We start from the raw sequence: 17,913 nt of genomic DNA, 5'->3' as shown, positions 1-17,913 counted from the left end.
TTCCTCTGCTGCCTCCCACTTTTCTTAAATAGCAGAGTAACATTTGCAATTTTCTAGTCATCCAGTACAATGTCAGAATCTGTCAATTCTTGAAAGATCATTGTTAATGCCTCTGCAATCTCTCCAGCTACTTCCTTCAGAATCTGAGGGTGCATTCCATCAGGTCCAGGAGATTTATCCACCATCAGACCATTAAGTTTCCTGAGCACCTTCTCAGTTGAAATTTTATCTGCACAAACTTCACTTCCCTGACATTCTTGAATGTCCGGTATACTGCAGATATCTTCCATTGTGAAGACTGATGCAAAATATGCATTCAGTTCCTCTGCCATCTCTGCATCTCTCATTACAATATATCCAGCATCATTTTCTATTGGTTTACACTCAACTCACTTTTACCCTTTATATGCTTAAAAAAGCTTTTAGTATCTTCTTTGATATTAATCGCCAGCTTCCTCTCATAATTCATCCTTTCCCTCCGAATGGCTTTCTTAGTTTCCTTCTGCAAGTATTTAAAAGTTCCTCAATCCTCTGTCTTCCCACTGGCTTTGGCTTCCTTGTATGCCCTCTCTTTTGCTTTTACTTTTGCTTTTGGTATGCTGGCCTTTATAAATCAGAGCATAGAGTATGGGAGTTGGGATGTAATGTTAAAATTGTACAAGGCATTGGTAAGGCCGAATTTGGAGTATTGTGTATAGTTCTGGTCACCAAATTATAGGAAAGATGTCAACAAAGTAGAAAGTACAGAGGAGATTTACTAGAATGTTACCTGGGTTTCAGCACCTAAGTTACAGAGAAAGGTTGAACAAGTTAGTTCTTTATTCTTTGGAGCATAGAAGGTTGAGGGGGGACTTGATAGAGGTATTTAAAATTATTAGGGGGATAGATAGAGTTGACGTAGATAGGCTTTTTCCATTGAGAGTAGGGAAGATTCAAACAAGAGGACATAAGTTGAGAGTTAAGGGGCAAAAGTTTAGGGGTAACACGAGGGGGAACTTCTTTACTCAGAGAGTGGTAGCTGTGTGGAACGAGCTTCCAGTGGAAGTGGTAGAGGCAGGTTCGATTTTGTCATTTAAAAAAAATTGGATAGGTATAGGGACAGGAAAGGAATGGAGGGTTATGGGCTGAGTGCGGTTAGGTGGGACTAGGTGAGAGTAAGCATTCAGCACGGACTAGAAGGGCCGAGATGGCCTGTTTCCGTGCTGTAATTGTTATATGTTTATATGGTTACTTTGGCTCTGACTTCACTTGACAGCCATGGTAGCATCTTTCTTTCCTTTGAAAATTTCTTCTTATTTGGAATATATCAGTCTTGCACTTCCCTCATTTTTTGCAGAAACTCCAGCCATTGCTGCTCTGCTGTCCTTCCTGCTAGTGTCCCTCTCCAGTCAACTTTGGCCAGTTCCGCTCTCATGCCATTGTAATTTCCTTTACTCCACTGAAATACCAACTCATTAGATTTTAGTTTCTCTTTCTCTAATTTCAAAGTGAACTAGATCACAATTTCAAAGTGAATGGGATCATCACTGTTCCCTAAGGGTTCCTTAACCTTAAGCTCTCTTATCACCTCTGGATCATTACACAACACCAAATCCAGCACAGCCGATCCCCTAGTGGGCTCAACAACAATCTTTTCTAAAAATCCATCCCTTAGACATTCCACAAATTCTCTCTCGAGGTCTAGTACTGGCCTGGTTTTCCCAATCCACTTTCATGTTAAAATCCCCAACGACTATCATGACATTGCCCTTCTGACACGCCTTTTCAATCTCCTGCTGTAATTTGTAATCCACATCCTGGCTGCTGTTTGGAGGCCTGTATACAACTGCCATTAGGGTCCTTTTGACAAGCAAGTTAATGCAGTAGTAAAAGCCAGTTTTTTTCAGCTTTGTACTTTTGCCAAAATCAAGTCGTTTCTCTCTTTAAAGATCTTGAGAAAGTCATCCATGCCCTTATATCCTCCCACTTGGACTGTTCCAACTCCCTGTATACTGGGATTAGTCAGTGGTCCCTGTCCCACCCAAAATTGGTCCAGAATGCCGCAGCCGGGCTCCTGACGGGTGCCCGGAAGAGGGACCATGTTACTTCTATCCTGGCCTCTCTCCACTGGCTACCAGTACAGTTTAGAATTGATTTTTAGGTTCTCCTGTTTGTTTATAAAGCCCTAAATGGGCTGCCCCCCCCCCCCATATCGCAGACCTTCTAACCCCTTATTCTACTTCCCGGTCCCTCAGGTCGGCTGACTTGGGGCTCCTGACTGTCCCGTGATCTAAATTTAAGCTCAGGGGTGACCACGTCTTTGCTGTTGCAGCCCCTAGACTGTGGAACAGCATTCCCCTCCCCATCAGATCTGCCCCCTCCATCGACTCTTTTAAATCCAGGCTCAAAACTTACCTTTATTCACTAGCGTTTGAATCTTCCAAATCAGGTTGATTTTTGGCTAGTGCCTAGGCTCATGTGTTGTTTATTCTGTGCCTATAAGCTGAGTGCCTTGTTGTTTATATCTGGGTTTCTTGTTTTTGTGATTTTAGCCACCTGTTATGGTTTGTAAAGCACTTTGGTCAACATGGGTTGTTTTTAAATGTGCTTTATAAATAAATTTGACTTGACTTGACTTTTACCCTTGCCATTTCTTAACTCAACCCATAGAGACTCTACACCTTCTAATCCTATGTCATCTCTTTCCAATGATTTAATACTATTTCTTATACACAGAGCCACAGCACCCCCTCTGCCTACTAACCTATCTTTCCAATACACCGTATATCCTTGGACGTTCAGCTCCCAATGGCATCCATCCTTTAGCCAAGTTTCAGAGACGGCCACAACGTCATACTTGCCAATCTGTAGCTCAATTTTAAGATTTTAAGATTTTAAGATTTTAAGATTTCCATTTTATTTCTTATGCTGCGTGCATTCAAATATAACACTCTTAGTCCAGAATTTGTTGCTTTTGGTTTAAATCATCCCACTGGCTGTGATTAAGCCTCATCTTCTGCCTGTTCTTCCTATCATCTCTGTTGCACACTGTCTTTGATTTATTTCTGTTTTCCCCTTCCTCAGTCCTATCACTCTGGTTCCCATCCCCCTGCTAAATTAGTTTAAACCCTCCCTAACAGCTCTATTAAATCTGCCTGCTAGGATATTGGACCCCTTTGGGTTCAGGTGTAACCCATCTTTTTACTACAGGTCGTACCTCCTCCAGAAGATGTCCCAATGATCCAGGAACCCGAAGCCCTGGTCCCTACACCAGTCTCTCAGCCACGCATTAATTTGCCTGATCATGCTGTTCTTGCGCTCGTTAGCACGTGGCACAGGCAGCAATCCTGAGATTACTACCCTGCAGGTCCTGCTTTTTAGCTTCCGACTCAACTCCCTGAATTCTCTCTTCAGGGCCTCCTCCCTTTTTCTACCTATGTCATTGGTACCAATGTGTATCAGGACTTTTGGCTTCCCATTGGAATACTTTTTTCTCTTTGGGATGTATATATCCTATGCCTTCCAAATTGCTTCCAGAAATTCCAGTCAATGCTGCTCTGTCACCATCCCTCCCAGTGTCCTTTTCCAATCAATTCTGGCCAACTCCTCTCTCAAGCCCCTGTAATTCCCTTTACTCCACTGTAATACTGATACATCTGACTTTAGCTTCTCCTTCTCAAATTTCAGTGTGAATTTGATCATATTATGATCACTTGACCTGAAAGATTCTTTTACCTTAAACATGCTAATCAATTCTGGCTCATTGCACTACACCCGATCCAGAATCCCCTAGTGGGCTCAATCACGAGCTGCTCTAAAAGGCCAATCGTAGGCATGCTCAAAATTCCCCTCTTGGAATCCAGTACCAGCCTGATTTTTCCAATCTACCTGCATAATGAAGTCCCCCATGACTATTGTAACATTGTCCTTTTGGCATGTATTTTTTTAACCTTCCATTGTAATTTGTAGACCACATTCTTACTATTGATTGGAGGTCTGTATACATCTCCCATCAGTGTCTTTCTACCCTTGCAGATCCTGGCTCTACCCACAATGATTCAAGTTAAAAAAGCCTTTAATAAGTCAGAAAAGCGTTTAATTGGAATGAGGGGAATTATGAGGCTATCAGGCAGGAACTTGGAAGCTTAAATTGGGAACGGATGTTCTCAGGGAAAGGCACAGAAGAAATGTGGCAAATATTCAGGGGATATTTGTGTGGAGTTCTGCATAGATACGTTCCAATGAAACAGGGAATTTATGGTAGGGTACAGGAACCGTGGTGTACAAAGGCAGCAGTAAATCTAGGTAAGACAATAAAAAATCTTACAAAAGGTTCAGAGAGCTAGGTAATGTTAGAGATCTAGAAAATTATAAAGCTAACAGGAAGGAGCTTAAGAAGGAAATTCGGAGAGCCAGAAGGGGCCATGAGAAGGCTTTGGCGGGCAGGATTAAGGAAAACCCCAAGACATTCTACAAGTATATGAAGAGCAAGAGGATAAGATGTGAAAGAATAGGACCTATCAAATGTGACAGTGGGAAAGTGTATGGAACTGGAGGAAATAGCGAAGGTACTTAATGAATACTTTACTTCAGTATTCACTATGGAAAAGGATCTTAGTGATTGTAGTGATGACTTGCAGTGGACTGAAAAGCTTGAGCATGTAGATATTAAGAAAGAGGATGTGCTGGAGCTTTTGGAAAGCATCAAGTTAGATAAGTCACCAGGACCAGATGAGCTGTAACCCAGGCTACTGTGGGAGGTGAGGGAGGAGATTGCTGAGCCTCTGCCGATGATCTTTGCATCATGAATGGGGACGGGAGAGGTTCCCGAGGATTGGAGGGTTGCGGATGTTGTTCATTTATTCAAGAAAGGGAGTAGAGATAGCCCAGGAAATTATAGACCTGTGAGTCTTACTTCAGTGGTTGGTAAGTTGATGGAGAAGATCCTGAGAGGCAGGATTTATGAACATTTGGAGAGGTATAATATAATTAGGAATAGTCAGCGTGGCTTTGTCAAGGGCAGTTGTGCCTTACGAGCCTGACTGAATTTTTTGAGGATGTGACTAAACACATTGATGAAGGAAGAGCAGTAGATGTAGTGTATATGGATTTTAGCAAGACATTTGATAAGGTACTCCATGCAAGGCTTATTGAGAAAGTAAGGAGGCATGGGATGCAAGGAGAAATTGCTTTGTGGATCCAGAACTGATTTGCCCACAGAAGGCAAAGAGTGTTTGTAGACAGGTCATATTCTGCATGGAGATTCTGGATAAGGAACTGGAGGGATTTGTTGTTAAGTTTGCTGATGACACAAAGGTTGGGGGTGTTGTGGATAGTGTGGAGGGCTGTCAGAGGTTGCAACAGGACATTGATATGATGCAAAACTGGGCTGAGAAGTGGCAGATGGGGTTCAACCCAGATAAGTGTGAGGTGGTTCATTTTGGTAGGTCAAATATGATGGCAGAATATAGTATTAATGGCAAGACTCTTGGCAGTGTGGAGGATCAGAGGGATCTTGGGTTCTGAGTCCATGGGACGCTCAAAGCAGCTGTGCAGGTTGACTCCTGGTTAAGAAGGCATACGGCGTATTGGCCTTTATCAATCGTGGAATTGAATTTCGGAGCCAAGAGGTAATGTTACAGTTATATAGGACCCTGGTCAGACCCCACTTGGAGTAGTGTGCTCAGTTCTGGTCGCCTCACTATAGGAAGGATGTGGAAGCCATAGAAAGGGTGCAGAGGAGATTTACAAGGATGTTGCCTGGATTGGGGAGCATGCCATATGAGAATAGGTTAAGTGAACTTGGCCTTTTCTCCTTGGAGTGATGGAGGATGAGAAATGACCTGATAGAGGTGTATAAGATGATGAGAGGCATTGATCGTGTGGATAGTCAGAGGCTTTTTCCCAGGGCTGAAATGGCTGCCACAAGGGGACACAGGTTTAAGGTGCTGGGGAGTAGGTACAGAGGAGATGCCAGGGGTAAGTTTTTTACTCAGAGAGTGGTGAGTGCATGGAATGGGCTGCCGGCAACAGTGGTGGAGGTGGATACGATGGGGTCTTTTCAGAGACTTTTGGATAGGTTCATGGAACTTAGTAAAATAGAGGGCTATGGGTAATGCTAGTAATTTCTAAGGTAGGGACATGTTCGGCACAACTGTGTGGGCCGAAGGGCCTGTATTGTGCAGTAGGTTTTCTATGTTTCTATGTTTCTAAAACATTCCGGGCCTGTGTCACTTCTTTCTAATGATTTGATTTCATTTTTTACCAATAGAGCAACACGAACCTCCACCGGCACACCCGGCCTTCCAGTCTGTCCTTTCAATAAAAATGTGTATCTTTGGATTAGCCTTCCAGCTATAATCTTCTTTCAGCCTTGATTCAGTGTTGACTTCAACATTATACCTGCCAATCTACAACTGTGCTGCAAGTTCATCTGCCTTATTCCAGATACTGCACGATTTCAAATATAAAACTTACAGTCCTGTATTCACCCTTTTCAATTTTGTCTGCCTTTTACATTGCAACTCAGCATGTTGACTACGATTTTGCCCTGTCAACAGCTTCTCCTCACTACACAGTGCCTCTGTTTGTAAACCAACCACCTTATCTTCAGCACTGCCATCTGACTTTCTGACACATACATCACACTGACACATCCAAATTGAATTAAATGCAAGATCTAATTTAGTGAAGAATTTGACCCTTGCAGTAAATCAAAGGCTGAGTTCATTAATGGTATGCAGTGATGATTTTTATTGGTAATCTTGCTAAGATTCCAATAATCGATACAGGGTCACAAACAAGAGAAAATCTGCAGGTGCCGGAAATCCGAGCAACACACACAAAATGCTGGAGGAACTCAGCAGGCCAGGCAGCATCTATGGAAAATGTACAGTTGACATTCCGGGCCGAGAGCCTTTGGCAGGATTGGAGAAAAAAAGCTGAGGAGTAGATTTAAAATGTGGGGGAAGGAGAGAAACACAAGGTGATAGGTGAAACCTGGAGGGGGAGGGACAAAGTCAAGAGCTGGGAAGTTGATGTATGAAAGAGACAGAAGACGATGGAAGAAAGAAAAAGGGGGAGGAGCACCAGAGGGAGGTGATGGGTGGGCAAAGAAATCAGGTGAGAGAGGGAAAGGGGAGGGGGTGGCTGGGGGCATTACCGGAAGTTTGAGAAATCAATGTTCATGCCATCAATACTCCAAGTGCGGCCTGACTAGTGTCTTATAAAAGCTCAGCATTCTCTCCTTGCTTTTATGTTCTATTCCTCTTGGAAAAAAATGCCAACATTGTTTTTGCCTTCTTTACCACAGACTCAACCCGTAAATTAGCCTTCTGGTAGGCTTGCACAAGGACTCCTAAAACCCACTGAACCTCTGATGTTTGAATCTTCTCCCCATTTAGATAACAGTCTGCACCATTATTCCTTTTACCAAAATGCATTATCATACTTTTCCCAACACTGTATTCCATCGCCACTTTTTTGCCCATTCTTCCAATTTGTCCAAGTCCTGCTGCAATCGCATTGCTTCCTCAGCACCACCTACCTGTCCACCTATCTCCGTATCATCCGCCAACTTTAACACAAAGCCATCTATTCCATTATCTAAATCATTGACAGACAATGTGAAAAATAAGTGTTCCAATTCTGACCCTTGAGGAACGCCGACAGACAACCAGAAAAGGTTATTTGCATTCACAGCCTCCTGCCTGTCAACTACACCTCAATCCATACCAGTATCTTTCCACTGCCTCTCCTTTGCCAACCCTGCTTGTTACTTTCTCATAGAACTCTAACAGATTTGTCAGGCAAGATTACCCTTCACAGTAACTATGCTGACTTTGACTTATTTCATCATTAGTCTCCAAGTAGCTCGAAACTTTGTCCATAATAATAGACTCCAAATCTCTCCTTACCACTGAGGTTAGACTAACTGGCCTATAATTACCTCTCTTTTGACTTCATCCCTTCTTAAAGAGTGGAGTGACATTTGCAATTTTCCACTCCTCTGGCACCATGCCAGAATCAAGTGATTCTTGAAAGATCATGACCAATGCATCCGTTATCTCTTCAGCAACCTCTCTCAGGACTCTGGGATGTAGTCCATCTGGTCCAGGTGACTTATCCACCCTGAGACGTTTCAGTTTGCCTTGCATTTTTTTCCTTTGTAATAGCAATGGCACTCACTCCTGCTCCCTGACACTCACGGATCTCTGGCACACTGCTAGTGTCTTCCACAGTGAAGACAGATGCAAAGTACCCATTGAGTTCATCTGCCATTTCTTTGTCCCCCATTACTACCTCACCAGCATCATTTTCCAGTGGTCCAATATCAACTCTCACTTCCCTTTTATTCCTTATATAACTGAGAAATATTTTAGTATCCTGCTTTATATTATTGGCTTGTCTGCCCTCATTTCATTTTTTCCCTTCTTATAGCTTTTGTAATTGCATTTTGTTGGATTTTAAAAACTTCCCAATTATCCAACTTCTCACTCACTTTTACAACATAATATGCCCTTTCCTTGGCTTTTATGCAGTCCTTAACTTCCTTCATCAGCCATGGTTGCCAACCCCTGCCATTAGAGAGCTGCTTCTTCTGTGGGACATGTCTATCCGAGCCTTGTGAACTATTTCCAGAAACTTCAGCCATCCCTGTCCTGCCATCATCCCTGCCAGTGTCCTCCTCCAATGCACCTGGACAAGCTCCTCTCCCATGCCTCTGTAACTCCCTTTATTCCATTGTGGTACAGATACATGTGACTTACGCTTCTCCCTCTCAAACTGCAGTCTGAATTGAATCATATCATGACCACTGCCTCCTAAAGGTTCCTTTACAATGATCATGTGGATAGCCAGGGACATTTTCCCAGGGCTGAAATGGCTAACGTGAGGGGGCATAGTTTTAAAGTGCTTGGAAATAGGTACCAAGAGGACGTCAGGGATAAGTTTTTCACACAAAGAGTGGTGGGTGCGTGGAATGTACTGCTGGCAGTGGTGGAGGCAGAACGATAGGGTCTTTTAAGAACCTCTTAGTTAGGTACATGGAGCTTAGAAAAATAGAGGGCTATGCGGTAGGGAAATTCTAGGCAGTTTCTAGAGTAGGTTACATGGTCGGCACAACATTGTGAGCCGAAGGGCCTGTTATATTCTGTAAATTTCTATGTTCTATGCTCTATTAAGCTCCCTCATCAGATCTGGGTTATTACACAACACCCAAACCAGGATAACCTTTCCCCGAGCAGGCTCAAGCACAAACTGTTCTAAAGTAAACATCTTGTAGGCACTCAACAAATTCCCTTTCTTGCGATCCAACACCAACCTGATTTTCCCAATCCCCTTGCATATTGAAGGCCCCCACCACAACTGTGTCATTACCCTTATTTCATGCCTTTTCCAGCTCCCTTTGCAATCTGAACCCCACATCTTGGCTACTATTTGGAGTCCAATATATGGTTCCCAAAATGTTTTTTCACCCATGCAGTTTCTTAACTCCACCCACAAAGATTCAACATTGTCAGACCCTGTCACCTCTTTCTAAGATGTAATTCCATCTCTTACCAACAGAGCCACACCACCGCCTATGCCTTCCTGTCTGCTGTTTTGATACAAAGTATATCCTTTGATGTTAAGCTCCCAACTACGGCCTGCTTTCAGCCACAACTCAGTGGTGCCCACAATGTTATACCGACTAATCTTAAATAGCTCCTCGAGTTCCTCCACCTTATTCCAAATTCTACGCGCATTTAAATACAGCACCCTCAGTCCTGCATTCTTCACCCTTTTCAATTCTGCCTCTGTGGTACACTTTAACTCTTTTTCTCTGTCTGCATTTATAGACAATAGACAATAGGTGCAGAAGTAGACCATTCGGCCCTTCGAGCCTGCACCGCCATTTTGAGATCATGGCTGATCAATTACTATCAATACCCGGTTCCTGCCTTGTCCCCATATCCCTTGATTCCCCTATCCATAAGATACCTATCTAGCTCCTTCTTGAAAGCATCCAGAGAATTGGCCTCCACTGCCTTCTGAGGCAGTGCATTCCAGACCCCCACAACTCTCTGGGAGAAGAAGTTTTTCCTTTTGTACCCAATCATTGGCTTGTCCTTCCTCACATTCATGTTACACCCATCATCTACTTGTAATCCTGTTGGCTCATCCTCAGCTCTGTCATACTGGTTCCCTTCCTGTGTTCTAGGTTCTATGTTCTACTTGTGTAGAGACTTGGACATTTCCCTCATCATGGTCATGAACAGCCCACCCCTTACAGTCGGCCTGTGTCCTGATCCTAGACTCATTAGCCAGTGGGAACATCCTCCCTGTATCCAGCAATGTTAAACTCTGTCCTCAGTTCAGTGAGATCACAACTCATTCTTCTAACCCCCAGTGGACAGAGGGATGACCAACTCAACTTCTCCTGATGTGACAGACTCACCAACAAATGGACCTGAAACACTGACCCTGATTCTCTCTCTCTCCCCACAGATGCTGCCTCACCTGCTGAGTATTTCAAGGATTTTCTGATTTCACCCCAGGAAAAAATATCTGCAGAATCTTCACTAAACTCCCTTGAGAGAAAGTGTGTCGTTCATTTACTACGGTCAACAAATTTGTACCCAGTCCTCCTGGTGTGGTGTCACCAAGGCCAGGTATAATTCTGTGACCAATTCCAGGTTGCCATGGTGATCACCTACTGACTGTACTCAGTACACACCATGCCAGGACAACGAGACCTGACAGAGGATCACCAGCCAGAGGCACGGAACCATTCAGCCCTGTGATCCTGGGACAGGAACTGTGTGTTCCAGTAGAACATCAGGCACAGCAAATGTCCAGGACAGGAATCAAGTCAAAACCATAAATCTTTGGAGACAAGTTTTACCTTTGTGAGAGTTTAAGAAACAGAACAGTACCCCTATTCCCAAAACACCCCGATCAGCACGCCGCTCCCCGAAGTAGTCCCACCTCTGAGAAAGAGAACAGAGATTCCAGGAGAACACAGAGTGTATCGGAGACAATGACGAGCATTTTACCAGCTGGAAATAATGAGTCTGTAAATCTCAGCCCCCCACAAATTGTAAAGGATTTGGGATTACAGGATCAATATCCTCACAAACTGTCTCTTCAGACCGTGCAGAGGGTATCCCAGGATAAACTGGAGGACAGCAAACCAACTTGTGCAGAAGATCTTCCCTGGCGATTTCTCCAAAGGATCCTCTCAGCCAATTCACTGGCGAGGAATCCCAACTGGCCACCTGATCTGCCCTCGGAGGGTGAGGATGATGATGATGATGATGAAGACTACAGTGATTTTTTTGAAGTTACAGCACCAGGGGATGGTGGGATAAATCCTCTGGATATCATTGCTGCCATTTTCCTCTGTGCTGACCACTCTCTCCGGCAGGAACTGATGCTGAAGATGTCTCTGTGCCAGTTTGCATTACCCTTTCTGATGCCAGACACACACAGTCACCCCATGGACAAGGTGAGGGGACCCACAGAAGGGCCTGGTGCCACCCTTCTCCTCTGGGCCATGAGGCCCATTGTTAAAACATGGTGCCCACATTCTCCTACAGACAGCAGCCCCGTTGTAGAGGTGCCCATCGTGACAGCAGCCATGCCAACGGTGTCCTTCCTCAGACTGGGAAGGTGCACAGTGTCCAAATCCCGAATCCTCAATCTCACCCTGAGTCAGGCACAGCTGCAGCAGAACATCTTCCTGCACTCCGAGATGGAATGTGGGAATGTGCCCCGCAGGATAACCGATGGAATGGCTGAGATCAGCTGGTATCTCCCTTCTGGGAAGAGTAACACGGATATTTTCCCAGAGGCTGCTGCATTCATTAACCTCCGAGGCGATGCTGAAACTTTCCAGGGAAACGCTCGGTTTCTGGCAAAAGTATCTGCTGCTCTCTTTATTTTCATTGATGTTATCGGTGAGAAGGAACGAGAATTCCTCACCTCTCTCACACAGTCACCAGCAAAACTCTTTCTCATATTCAACACCCACATCAATCAGCAACACATAACCCCTGAGCAGGTGGAGAAACTGTTCAAAGATCTAAAGTTACAATCTCAACAACACATAATTCGAACAAATATGAATGAGGCTAAACTTGTGGAAAAGCTCCATTCTCAGATCAAACGAGTAATTCTAATGAGGGACAGGGACCAGACCTTGCTGAGCCTGGAGAAAATGGCTGACATTGCAATGGAAAGTGGGATTGAGGTCGATGAACGTCAACCTGAAATACAACGAGCCAAGGAACGTACCTCAGAAGTGCTGAGAAAAACAGACGCCAAGGAATTCTGGGTACCAGAGAAACAATCTCATCAGAATTCATTCAACATCTCAGAGGGATCAATGGGTGTCTTGGAAAGAATAAATAATGGTTTACTAGATGGAAATAACCATTCTCTACATGGTACACTTCGTCAAATTGTAAAGGATTTGGGATTACAGGATCATTATCCTCACAAATTGTCTCTTCAGACTGCGCGGGAGGTGTCCCAGAATAAACTGGAGGACAACATACCAACCAAACCAGAAGATCTTCCCTGGCGATTTCTCCACAGGATCCTCTCAGCCAATTCACTGGCGAGGAATTGCGACTGGCCACCTGATCTGCCCTTGGACAGTGAGGATGATGATGATGAAGAACTAAATGATACGCTGGAAGACAGTGAATCAAGGGTTTTTGGGATGAATCCTCTGGATATCATTGCTGCCATTTTCCTCTGTGCTGACCACTCTCTCCAGCAGGAACTGATGCTGAAGATGTCTCTGTGCCAGTTTGCATTACCCTTTCTGATGCCAGACACACACAGTCACCCCATGGACAAGGTGAGGGGACCCACAGAAGGGTCTGGTGCCACCCTTCTCCTCTGGGCCATGAGGCCCATTGTTAAAACATGGTGCCCACATTCTCCTACACACAGCAGCTCTGTTGTGGAGGTGCCCATCGTGACAGCAGCCATGCCAACGGTGTCCTTCCTCAGACTGGGAAGGTGCACAGTGTCCAAATCCCGAATCCTCAATCTCACCCTGAGTCAGGCACTGCTGCAGCAGAACATCTTCCTGCACTCCGAGATGAAATGTGGGAATGTGCCCCACAGGATATCCGATGGAATGGCTGAGATCAGCTGGTATCTCCCTTCTGGGAAGAGTAACACGGATATTTTCCCAGAGGCTGCTGCATTCATTAACCTCCGAGGCGATGCTGAAACTTTCCAGGGAAACGCTCGGTTTCTGGCAAAAGTATCTGCTGCTCTCTTTATTTTCATTGACCTTATCGGTGAGAAGGAACGAGAATTCCTCACCTCTCTCACACAGTCACCAGCAAAACTCTTTCTCATAGTCAACACCCACATCAATCAGCAACACAGAACCCCTGAGCAGGTGAAGAAACTGTTCAAAGATCTAAAGTTACAAACTCAACAATGCATTCTTCGGGGAACTGTAAATGAAGCTCAACTTGTAGAAAAGCTCCGTTCTCAGATCAAACAAGTAATTCTAATGAGGGACAGGGACCAGACCTTGCTGAGCCTGGAGAAAATGGCTGACATTGCGATGGAAAGTGGGATTGAGGTCGATGAACGTCAACCTGAAATACAACGAGCCAAGGAACTGACCAAAATACTGGACAGACTTGACTCAGGAGACATTACTGGGTATAAAAGGAGAGTGTTGCCCTTTCATGGAGAGCCCTGGCAAGGGTTGTCTAAAGTTGAAAAAGAGAAATCTCGGATGAAACTCCGTGGGGACAGAACCACAGTAGTGTATAACCAGGAACTGGACCGGGAGAAGAACAGAATCCGGGAAGCTCAGCTCAGACAGAGTCTGTCGAAAGAGATGCGGCTGTTCATTGAACACCTCACTCGTCATGGTGGGGTTGACAGAGCCATTTCCCTACAGTGGCTGAAGCTGGAACTGGACAGTAAATCACGGGAAGTTATGGCAGGATTGCGTAGAATTTATAAAGAACTGTGCAAAGACTCAAAACACAAGGTGAAGGAACTGAAAGAGTTGGATCAGAAGATGTCTGATAGTTTCCTGGGTCTCGAGCATTTCATGAGGGAACTTGGTCAGGTTTATGAACTTTCAGTGACTCGACACAATGTCACCCAAAGGACACAGATCCACCCAGAGGTGTCGCAGTTCCCAGGTGTTGCTGCTGAACTGTTGCTGGAAGGGTTCCCACTGGAACTCATCGATGGAGATGTTTCCAACGTTCCCATTCCATGGATCACTGCCGTACTCACAGAAGTGGCCAACAAAGTGGGAAGAGCTTGCCGAGTGTTTGTGCTGACGGTGATTGGAGTTCAGAGCACGGGCAAGTCCACACTCCTCAACACAATGTTCTGTTTGCGGTTTGCTGTGAGCAGCGGCCGATGTACTCGAGGGGCCTACATGCAGTTGATCAAAGTCACAGGGAGCCTGGCCGAGGAGCTGGGCTGTGAGTTCATCCTGGTCATTGACACAGAGGGGCTGAGAGCCCCAGAACTCGCAACACTGACAGACAGCTACGAGCACGACAATGAGCTGGCAACGTTCGTGGTTGGATTAAGCAACTTAACGTTGGTAAACATCGGGATGGAAAATCAGTCAGAGATGAAAGATATTTTACAGATTGTTGTCCATTCCTTAATCCGCATGACGGAGACAGGAAAAAGGCCAAAGTGCATATTTGTCTACCAGAACGTCAGCGATGTGAGTGCGCACGATCAGAATCTGAGAGGCCGTCAGAAACTCCTGGAGCAGCTGGATAAGATGACAGAGGCTGCAGCAAAGCTGGAGAAGGTAGACCGAGTAACGTTCCGGGATGTGATGGACTATGATGCTGACAAGGACAACTGGTACATCCCTGGTCTGTGGCATGGTACACCCCCAATGGCTGCAGTCAACACCGGCTACAGTGAACGCATCTCCCAACTGAAGAAGAACCTAATTCAGTGTCTAATCCAACAGAGCCGATGCCAAGGAGCTTTCACTATCCTGGACTTTATCAAATGGATGGCTGGACTTTGGGAGCAGGTGAAACACGAAAATTTCATTTTCAGCTTCCAGAACAGCCTGGTTGCAAAGGCTTACAACCACCTCTCCGTGAAGTACAAGGACTGGGAGTGGGAACTCCGCAAATTCACTCACTCCTGGGGAAATGAGGCTGAAAACAGAATCAGCAATGCCAATGGTGATCTCACAGAACTGCTCCATTATCTGGAGAGAGAGATGAGGACGGAGATGAACAAAAGGGAGGGTGACACTCTGGATAAACTACAAGCTCTGTATAAAAGTGGGGCTGATAACATGTATCTGATGGAGAAATACAGAGAGGAATTTAAGCAAAGCATCTCCAGTTTATGCAGCCGACTTCAGCACGATTCAATGCAGAGATGTAGAGATGCCGTGAACAAACGGGTGGGACTGCAGGGAGTGGATGATATTTGCAATAACTTTCACAAGAAGATTGGAGAACAGGTGAAGGTGCTTTTATGGAAGTGTAAAGCAGCAAATCGGGTGTTGGGTCAACAGGAATTGCAAAAGGAATTTGAAACAATGTGGAAAAGTACACTCTCTCAGCTGGAGTATCAGCCCTGCAGAGAAAGAAAGATTGAACAGGACATTGAAATTCTTCTCATAAAGGAAACAAAAACTCAAGGGGGAGTGATTAATGCAAGTCTAAAGCATAAAAAGCTCTCTGATCTAGGGACCCAGTTATTTAAGATCGAAGAGCAACACATCAGCAGGATATGGACAAGAAAAGTCAGAACAACATTGATTTCTTCGTCCAAACAATCAGATCTCAATCAAGCAGCAATGATTACAAGGCCCATCGAGGATGAATGCAGACGTTGGATCACTGACATCACAAACCAGGATATTGATTATGACAATAAATATTGCATTGAACTTTTGAAGATGATAGAGGAAAAAGTTGACAATATTTCACATCAACACTTTTCAATGTCTGAGGTTTTCAAGGCCGAGTTTAAACTTCACCTGTGTGGTTACGCTGTACCAAGATTCCAGGAGATGCACAGGAGGTTCATCCACAAACACGACACACGGAGAAGACTGGAAAACATGAAAAGTCAATACTTTGATCTCTTTATGGATATTTACACAGAGCAGGATGAGAACCAGAGACAAGCAGAACGATTTGCTCAATATTGTTTCTTGCCAGCTCTCCGAGACGCCACCCTCAAGACTCTCAGTGTGAACATCGTGGATGATATGAAAAAACATGACCCTGAGCGACAGTACAGTCTCTGCAACAACTTCACTGTGGCCCTCCTGGTCCACTGGAAACAAACACATCAATTTGATAAATATCCCCGGTACATCAGAGACTTTGAGAATTTCGCCAAAGACTGGCTCCATCAGCAAGTTATTAAACACTGCAAGACAGAACGCGATGGAGAGAGCACATTTACCCGTCTGGCTAAAGAAATCATCACAGAGATCACTGGGCAAGCTAAGGTCATTGTTCAGGATGCAGTGAAGCAGAACTTTGCTGGAAATGCTCAGAGCTTCCTAAACATGTTTATTGAAAAGTTAAACACAAGAATCTCGATGCCCAAAGATGAGATGAAACTTGTTCTGTTTCAGAGTGGCAGTGATGGCAAGAAATGTGCAGAAGCCATTCTGCCATGTATTGTAGAGGTGGAGCAGTATCTCCTCCAAGTGGTAAAAGGCTGGGATGTCGAAGCAAAGATTGAAGAATTATCCATTAAACCCATGGAGGAGTTGTTCAAAGTGTTATTCAATTGTACAAAGAAATGTCCTTTCTGTGGGGTTTTCTGTGACTCAGAGACCCTGGTACACTCACAACACTCCAGTAAACAGCACAGACCTGAAGGTCTCAACAGGTATTGATGGATAGACAGTGAACATCTTGTAATGGATATCTGCACAGCTTCAGTTGCAAGTGATAGAAAATTCCAAAATAATGACACAAATTGGGAATTGCATCCCTACAAGGATTATTAAACAGTCAATGATTACTACAAGTCCTGGATTATCCAACGGGAAATTTCTGCAGAGGCAGCATCCTATTGGAAGAAGGTTTTCTACACTTTCAATCAGCGGTTTGCTGATGAATACGGAGCAAAGCCTGCAGAGATCGATGGAAGCTGGAACATTGACTGGGAGGTGGTGAGGGAAGAAATGAACAAGACGTATAATACAAACATTCAGTCTTGGTAATGTCCCTTTAAATGGTGTTACTTAGTGAGAGACAGACAAAGGGAAACTGTCTGTCTCAGAAGGAATGGGCAGAGTAAATCACAATGTGTTCAAATTCAAATCCAATCACAAATCATTCAAAAGGAGTCATTCAAAAGAAGTTGAATGACTTCAGACCTGTTGCCTTGACGTCGCACGTGATGAAGACCATGGAGCGGCTGATAATACAGAATCTGAGGCCACAAACCAGGCACGCCCGGGATCCTCTTCAGTTTGTGTATAAGGAGAAGGTGGGAGTGGAGGATGCTATCACGTATTTGCTGCACAAATCCCTCTCTCACCTGGATGGGGTCAGTGGTGCTGTGAGGATTACATTCCTGGACTTCTCTAGTGCCTTTAACACCATCCTGCCCAGGATCTTAAGGCACAAACTAATGGAGATGGGAGTAGACTCTCACATGGTGGATTGGATAGTGGGCTACTTGACAGATAGACCTCAGTATGTGCGGTTGGGAGACTGTAGGTCTGACACGGTGGTCAGCAGCACAGGAGCGCCACAGGGAACCGTACTCTCTCTGGTCCTGTTCACCCTGTACACATCAGACTTCCAATATAACTCGGAGTCCTGCCATGTGCAGAAGTTCGCTGATGACACGGCCATAGTAGGGTGTGTCAGGAATGGACAGGAGGAAGAGTATAGGAAACTGATACAGGACTTTGTGATATGGTGCAACTCAAACTACCTG

The 17,913-nt window shown here is 44.7% G+C and overlaps 1 pseudogene; it reads left to right on the top strand.

The window, feature by feature from the left end:
* Window positions 1–10,549: 10,549 nt before the first annotated feature.
* On the top strand, window positions 10,550–17,188 carry LOC140726088 (interferon-induced very large GTPase 1-like; annotated as a pseudogene).
* Window positions 17,189–17,913: the final 725 nt, after the last annotated feature.

This window comes from Hemitrygon akajei, chromosome 4, assembly GCF_048418815.1.
Source record: "Hemitrygon akajei chromosome 4, sHemAka1.3, whole genome shotgun sequence".
Lineage (NCBI taxonomy): Eukaryota > Metazoa > Chordata > Chondrichthyes > Myliobatiformes > Dasyatidae > Hemitrygon > Hemitrygon akajei.
The sequence above is the reverse complement of the archived record's forward strand: the minus strand, read 5'-3'. Positions and strand labels throughout refer to the sequence as shown.